Below are 7602 nucleotides of genomic sequence, written 5' to 3' on the forward strand. Positions count from 1 at the left end.
ATGATAATAATAATTAATAATGATAATAGCAATAATAGTTCACAGGCTTGGTATTTCAATTTTTTTCTGCATGTTCTACACACGAAATGTTGCGCCTTGGGATGCGCACACGTAAAAGGCTGACTCGCCAGTATTCTCGCAGCTCAAGGATTTCGCATGACAGCGGCAAACAGCGGCGCGGTGGCGATGGTGGTGGTGCGTGGTGGCGTGCGCGTGGGACCTGTGGAAGCATCGCCAGCGAGACGGGGAGACTGGAGAGGGAGATGAGGGAGAGGAAGGGGGGAGGGAGAGGTGCACGAGAAGGAGGATAGCTGAGGGGGTGAGGGGCTGACTGGGACAGGGGACAGGGAGGAAGAGAGGCAGTGTGTGGCGAGGTGTGGCGGCTGGAGCACGTCTGTGAGAGCCGAGCGGGACCGGAGTGTCAGTCAGTCAGTCAGTGCTGCTCACTCCTTCCCTTCTTCCAGTCACGAGGGGAAAAACACAGGGAGGGAACTTTTTGTCCTGCATTTGCCTGTCATCTTCCTCCCGCTCCCCGCCTCGCAAAGGTAAATAGACGACTTGCCTTGTCATAACCTTCTTTATTGTCTCTTAGTTTTGTTAGTACAGCCAGTTAATCAGCCAGTTTTGAGTGTATAGCACCAGTTTCACCCTTCTCCGTCAGTATGCAAGCTATTCATCACATCAACGAGTAATCATGTCGTCCTTACGTGACTCATAGTAACGTGCGTTTTTTTATAGTAAACTATTTGATATATGAATACTGCACAATGATACTCCTACATTTCTTCATTTATCTTCTCTTTATTCTCTGTAATTCTCCTTACTATCGTCATACCCCCCAAAAAATATTAGTCTCCCTATCAGTGGTGGTATTCGTTGATTGTTCACCTTCACTCGCTTTACTCCATAGTTTTGTCTCTTCCAGTATCGCGTTGTAGAGAGCCAAACAGCCTGGCGGGAACATAGAGGCCTGTTGCTGTTTGGAATCCCTTTTAATCCATCTATCTGTCAACAGAAGGTTAACTATTATTATTATTAATTTTTGCCTCTCGTTTCATGCGTTAATGGATATATGTTTTTTAACACAATGTGGGAGAGGGATGAGGGACAAACTGACCGTGTTTTATTACTGCAGTTGATTAGATTTGTTAAAGGCTGTGTGAATGTTGTTTTTATTAATTAGACAGACAGGAGACAAATGAGTGCGAGAGATGAAGGAAAGGCTAGGAATTCAAACAAAGATGAGAGATTGATAGGAATAATCTAATAATTTGATATTTAGGCAAACAAAAGAGAATAAATGGTAAAAAGAAATGTGGAGTCTAAAGATAATTTATCGATGAAATATTTGACATGAATAAATAAAAAAAAATTATATGCAGATGAGAAAAACACTGAAAAATATGTTAATAAAAAAAAACATATAAAGGTGAAGAATATCAAGTAAAAGACCAATAAAAAAGTAGAAACATAATAAAACTTCTACTCTATATAAGAAAATATCCGTATTACTTCAGCAATCCATTTCGTTATACATAGCACCACTTATGTCGTCGTAAGAATGGGGAAAACAAGATAGAAAACCGTACGTACTCGAATTAAGAAGCTGTGTACGATAATTTCTGTGAGGTACGACGGCGGTAAAGCAGAAACTGAAAAGGGGGCGTTGCGATTTGATTTGATAGCATTCTCGTCATTTCGTCCCCGAGTGTTTGATGTTCCATTTTTATCTTGACGTTTTATGCATTTATGTGTTTATTTTTCATGCAGATAGCAGCGTTCAAACACCAAATTGACGGAAAAATGAATGTAATTATATTTATTAACTTTTTTTATGTTAATCTTCAGTCAGGAATGGAAAGATAAAGTAATATGTATTTTTATTATGAGAGAGAGAGAGAGAGAGAGAGAGAGAGAGAGAGAGAGAGAGAGAGAGAGATTGTTTCTCATAATGTCTTGTCAGGAAATAGACTACGTTTTCTTACATCAAGCTTGTCGCAGTAATAACTTTTAGCTCCTTGAAGACACGTGGAGACAGAAATACTGACTCTCTCTCTCTCTCTCTCTCTCTCTCTCTCTCTCTCTCTCTGACTGGTCCACTTACTCGCGTCCTGCTTTTCAACGTGATAAACTAATGTATTTCTGCCATTTATTCAAAGGATAAGAAATTTCTAACTCTTTCCAATGGTAGACACAATAATGTTCTCTTCAGTATCTATCTATAACTTTTTGTGCTCTCTCTCTCTCTCTCTCTCTCTCTCTCTCTCTCTCTCATTTCTTTTCTATGCCATGTTTTGTCACGATTTCATGGTATTTTTGTCATCTAAGGACGCGTGAATGTGGTAACGCTGCTAATGACTCTCTCTCTCTCTCTCTCTCTCTCTCTCTCTCTCTCTCTCTCTCTCTCTCTCTCTCTCTCTCTCTCTCTCTCCTGTTATTTTTTGTAATGTAAACAAAAGAACAAAGTAATTTTCTCTTATTTCTTCCCCTCTTATGTCTTCACGCATACAATTTCAACAGTGCTGTGAAAGTTGGCAAGGGACGCTCGTATTAGCGAGTGTAAGTCTTCAAGAAAAACAAAGTAATATCCTATAGTAATGTCGATTTATGTATATATTCATGTATTTATTTTTATTTCTATTTCTATTTATGCATTTATTTATTTATTTATTTATTTATTTACTTATTTTTATGCCAGGAATAAAAGTTCATTTGCCTTACATTTCAAAACCAAATACTCATTCGTGTCTTGCTTTCAAACGTAACGAATGAGCTTTTCTTTTCTTTTTTTTTCACCACTCAGCCACAGGATACAGAATTATTGAAGGAAAGCAGTGGTATCCTACAACTAAAGTAAGTTTGAAACACATTTGTAGAATTAGATTGAAATACGTAAACTAACCAGAGAGAGAGAGAGAGAGAGAGAGAGAGAGAGAGAGAGAGAGAGAGAGAGAGAGAGAGAGAGAGAGAGAGAGAGAGAGAGAGAGAGAGAGAGAGAGAGAGAGACTGGGACAAGGACAGTAATTCAACTTTGTTTTATCTTTTCCCTTTCCTCTATATATCACTAAAAGCTTTCTCTAGCGCATAAGAGAGAGAGAGAGAGAGAGAGAGAGAGAGAGAGAGAGAGAGAGAGAGAGAGAGGGTGTGAGACTAGTATATTAATTTAGACTTAATTGGGGCGATAATTTGCACACTTTATTGGCTGGATTGACAATAATAGGGGAAATATGAGGTTAGGAGTAGGCGGCGGTGGCAGTGGCAGTGGCGGTGGTGGTGGTGGTGGTGGCGGCTGCAGGTGCAATGGGCGACTAACACCAATTAATGGGTTCAGGTAGATCAGGCGAGAGATTCACTGATAATATGAACCGCTTCGAAACTGTGAAACAAAGTACGTTTATTTTTTACTTTTTACCAGAGAGAGAGAGAGAGAGAGAGAGAGAGAGAGAGAGAGAGAGAGAGAGAGAGAGAGATTAACTAGACGACTATGTAATGAAAAGTAAAACCTTTGAATGTGAAAACCCATAAAATCTTGAAAAAAGCTAAATTGAGAGAGAGAGAGAGAGAGAGAGAGAGAGAGAGAGAGAGAGAGAGAGAGATTACATCTATAGATACTTTTGATATATATATATATATATATATATATATATATATATATATATATATATATATATATATATATATATATATATATATATATATATATATATATATATATATATATATATATATATATATATATATATATATATATATATACTTAAGATCACGTCACACCTGGTCTTAATTACATTGGGCGTCACGTGACAATGGAGGTAAATTGAGTGACTGGCGGTGAATACTTCTGTCAAGACGCTGTGCTGATGAAATGAACCCAGGGAAAATATTGATAGCTTGAAGGAAAGGTGTCACTGTTAACGCTCTCTCTCTCTCTCTCTCTCTCTCTCTCTCTCTCTCTCTCTCTCTCTCTCTCTCTCTCTCTCTCTCTCTCTCTCTCTCTCTCTCTCTCTCTCTCTCTCTCTCTCTCTCTCTCTCTCTCTCTCTCTCTCTGCAATATCATTTGTGGCGAGTTTTGCGTGTATTCAAGATATATAATTTCTTTTCAAGTTTTGTTTTCCTCAATTTTAAATGTTTTTTTTTGTATCTTTTTCCTTTTTCTATTTTCCTTTTCTTATATATTTTTCAAGATTTGAGTATTATTTAAAACATAACATCTGTTTAATGAAAGACGAAATTTTCCTTTATAAAATCACAACTTTTCCTTACAGTATTTCTCTTTCTCTCAGATTTAAATGCCTTTAAGAAATCGTTTTATTTATATATTTCATGATGTAATGCGTTCATATTTTCCCGGATGTCACTGTTCTGTTGATTGCACGGTGACAGGTAGAATTCACTGCTTTCCCTGCTACACAAGCCTTTCACAGCACCAATAGCAATGCATGGAGTCTTTACAAGCATCTACGAGAAAAGAATGAAAAAGAAAAAAAAATAGACATTGCCATTTCTAGTCAGTAAAACATTTGGGAAGAGTATAAAAAAAAAATATTGCAATTTCTAGTCAGTAAAACATTTGGAGGAGCATAAAAAAAGTATAGGTCTTGGAAATTCTAGCTATTAAACGTTTGTAGGTGAGCATAGAACAAGGAAAGATATAGAGTGGTTAGCAATTAAGGAAGAAAAATGCACCAAATACCAGTGGAAGTTATAATACAAACATGCAACCTGGCGATTCGTGACATTGCATGGCTGGGGAAGGCTGCAAAACGCTTTTAATCTGAAGAGCATGAGGGATGTTCCGAATTCACCGTAGACAATGTAACTCAACTGTAGGGGGAGAGAAAATGATAAAGTGCATGCATACATAAAATTATTATTCTGCTTTGTAATCCAGCTTAGCCATGGACAGATAAAGGGTTCACGTATTGTTTGTCATCCCCTCCCTAGAATCATGATAGAGGATAACTGAGCAAGCAGAGTAACAAAGAACAGCTTTAAACCCTTCAGTGCTGCGACGCGTTTCCATATTCATTCTGCTTACTATATGGTGATTCTATACAGCTTTAGAAACTTATGTGGGGATTAAAAATAGTGAAGATTCTGGCCATTAATCTTCTGACCTCCATAAACCCTTCCTAGTGTAAATAAAATCGTCTAATCATTACCAAACTCACGGTAAAAAATGCGTCCCAGTACTGAAGGGGTTAATATGTTACCGTTCCCCTTAACAGCCTTCAGTACTAGGACGCATTTCTATCTTTGTGTCCCAGTACTGAAGGGGTTAATATGTTACCGTTCTCCTTAACAGCCTTCAGTACTGGGACGCATTTCTACCTTCAGTTTTTTCGTAGGATTAGACGATTTTATTTACATTAGGAAGTGTCCTGCCTGAATTTGTTACTTTTGTCCAGAATCACAAGTTGATAGTCCTAGGGAAAATTAGATAGGGAAATGAAGTGAAATAGGAAGATAGCAGTGGCCAGAGTAAATGTTTCCTTTGCCCTGACTCGCAAGATAACATACTCAGGGAAAATGAAATATGAAAAGGAAGAGGAAATAAGTTAGCAGAAGGGGCAGAGAGCAGAGTATAGCCTTAATATGTTACTTCTTTCCCAGACTCACAAATAAGTAGGCCTATGGAAAATGAGACAGAAGACTTCTTAGCCTAAACAGCCAAGGGGTGAATTTGATATGAGGGTAACCTGAACTTGCCTTCTTTTGTAAGTTTCTTAAGTTAATAACCTGAAAAAAAGGAAAAGAATTGATTAGGTTTTTTCTCTTTTCTTTATTAATTTAAGACAAGAACTGGCAAGCTATAGAATGAAATAACGTACGGAATGAGTAAATAACGAAGAACACTTATGAACATTTTACTGTCTTCCTGAATCACAAGATGGAGCCCGTGAAGTAAAACCAGGTAACTTGATACAAACAGCCGCTGCCTCACCGAAAAATAAAAACTAAATGAATACATAAAATAAACAGATAAATGAACAAATAAAAGATAAGTTTAAAGATACAGGGTAGTCAGTAAACAAAACACTCAAGTCACTACATTCTTCATCTCTTCATGTTGTCCCATCCACTTCCAGCAGGATCGTGTGGGAGCTATTGGGCTCATCAAGGGTGTTTTATGACTCCAGGGATGATTTAACGAAGCCTCTGCACCTTAACCCCTTCAGTACTGGGACGCATTTTCACCTAGAGATTTGTGTACCGTTAGACCATTTATTGACTTTAGGAAGGGTCTATGGAGGTCAGGAAATGAATGGCTAGAGGTTTTACTATCTTAATTCCCCACATGAGTTTGTGAAGCTGTATAAAATCATCAGATAGTGAGCAGAATGAATATGGAAACGCGTCCTGGTACTGGAGGTTTAAGGGAGAAACACACATGGCAGACTAACTCACCATTTATCTACTAATCCCTTCAGTACTGAGTCGCATTTTTACCGTTATCAAAGGCCACAGAGACGATTAACCGAGCTTTCAGTAGTTTCTCTTGTTATTAATGGAGAAATCTTGTCCATCTGTCACTAGAACAATAAAAAGAAACATTAGAAACTCGTGCGACTTTATGAAATCATATTCTGTGACACTGCTCTCTCACCACGACTGTTTTTAATTGCCACAAAGGTAATTAACGGGTTATCAGCAGTTTCCCTTGTTAAGAATGGAAAAAATCTTGTTAATTTGTCACTGTAACCGTAGAAACACCAACAAGAGAAGCCCTCTTGAAAACTCGGCTAATCATCTCTGTGGGTTTGGAAAATGGTTGTGGGAAGACAGCAAAGCTTCAGAATATGGGTTGCAGAAGTAACACGGTTTTTAAGACTGTTCTTACAGTTTTAGAGACAAATGAACAAGATGTCGCCATTGTTAACAGGGGAAACGCTGTTGAACACCCAGCTAATCATCTCAGTGGCTATGGAAAATAATTATAGCGAGAGTAGAGCGTTATACAATATGAGTTTATAAAAGTAGAGGGGATATCACACTGGCCTATCAATCATACGCAGAACGAGGAACAAACATCCTCCCGAGATAACAAGAATTTGCCCGAGATTGGCGGGGCAAAGTTAAGCTAGGACGGCTAGATATCTACTCTGGCCCTTCGTATGCCATCCCAGTAAAAAAAAAAAAAAAAAAAAAAAATAAAAATATAAAAATGCAATACAAACCTATTTTTTCAACTCAATAAACGTGCATATTTTTTTTTGTATTGGAATATTAAGTAATATTTCATCAATCTAGAAAGACAAAATATATACGTATATGTCATGTCGATAGTTTGTGCTCATACCAACCATCTTCGATCACAAAGCTGCCGTCGCACACCTCTTGGTTCTTCTGTATCTTCTTGCTCTTCTTCAATAAGAGCAAGTGCCAGTGCAATGCCAGCACGAAGCACAGGCTGAGAGATAAGCGGCATGGTTATGTTCTGGTTTGTTTTGATTAGTCTTGGTTTTGGTTGATAGGGGATTTGGTTAGCACAGCAAGAACGCAGACGGCTTGTGTTTGGTAACTTTCTTGGTTTGAAGTGGTTTCATACAAAGAACAATGGCTCGCGATCTGCGTATCATAGGTCAGTGTGATACACACACA

General features: G+C 38.1%; 1 protein-coding gene across 2 annotated transcripts in view; it reads left to right on the forward strand.

Annotated features, from left to right (window-relative positions):
• Nucleotides 1-355: 355 nt before the first annotated feature.
• The window catches only part of LOC123513682 (probable cationic amino acid transporter), an 84221-nt gene continuing 76974 nt past the window's right edge, over nucleotides 356-7602 (forward strand). For both annotated transcript variants that reach the window (XM_045271026.1, XM_045271027.1), the window contains exon 1: nucleotides 356-545. The gene's annotated coding sequence lies outside the window, so the exon portion shown is untranslated. The remainder of the gene's footprint in view (nucleotides 546-7602) is intronic.

The sequence above is a fragment of the Portunus trituberculatus genome, chromosome 36 (assembly GCF_017591435.1).
Source record: "Portunus trituberculatus isolate SZX2019 chromosome 36, ASM1759143v1, whole genome shotgun sequence".
Lineage (NCBI taxonomy): Eukaryota > Metazoa > Arthropoda > Malacostraca > Decapoda > Portunidae > Portunus > Portunus trituberculatus.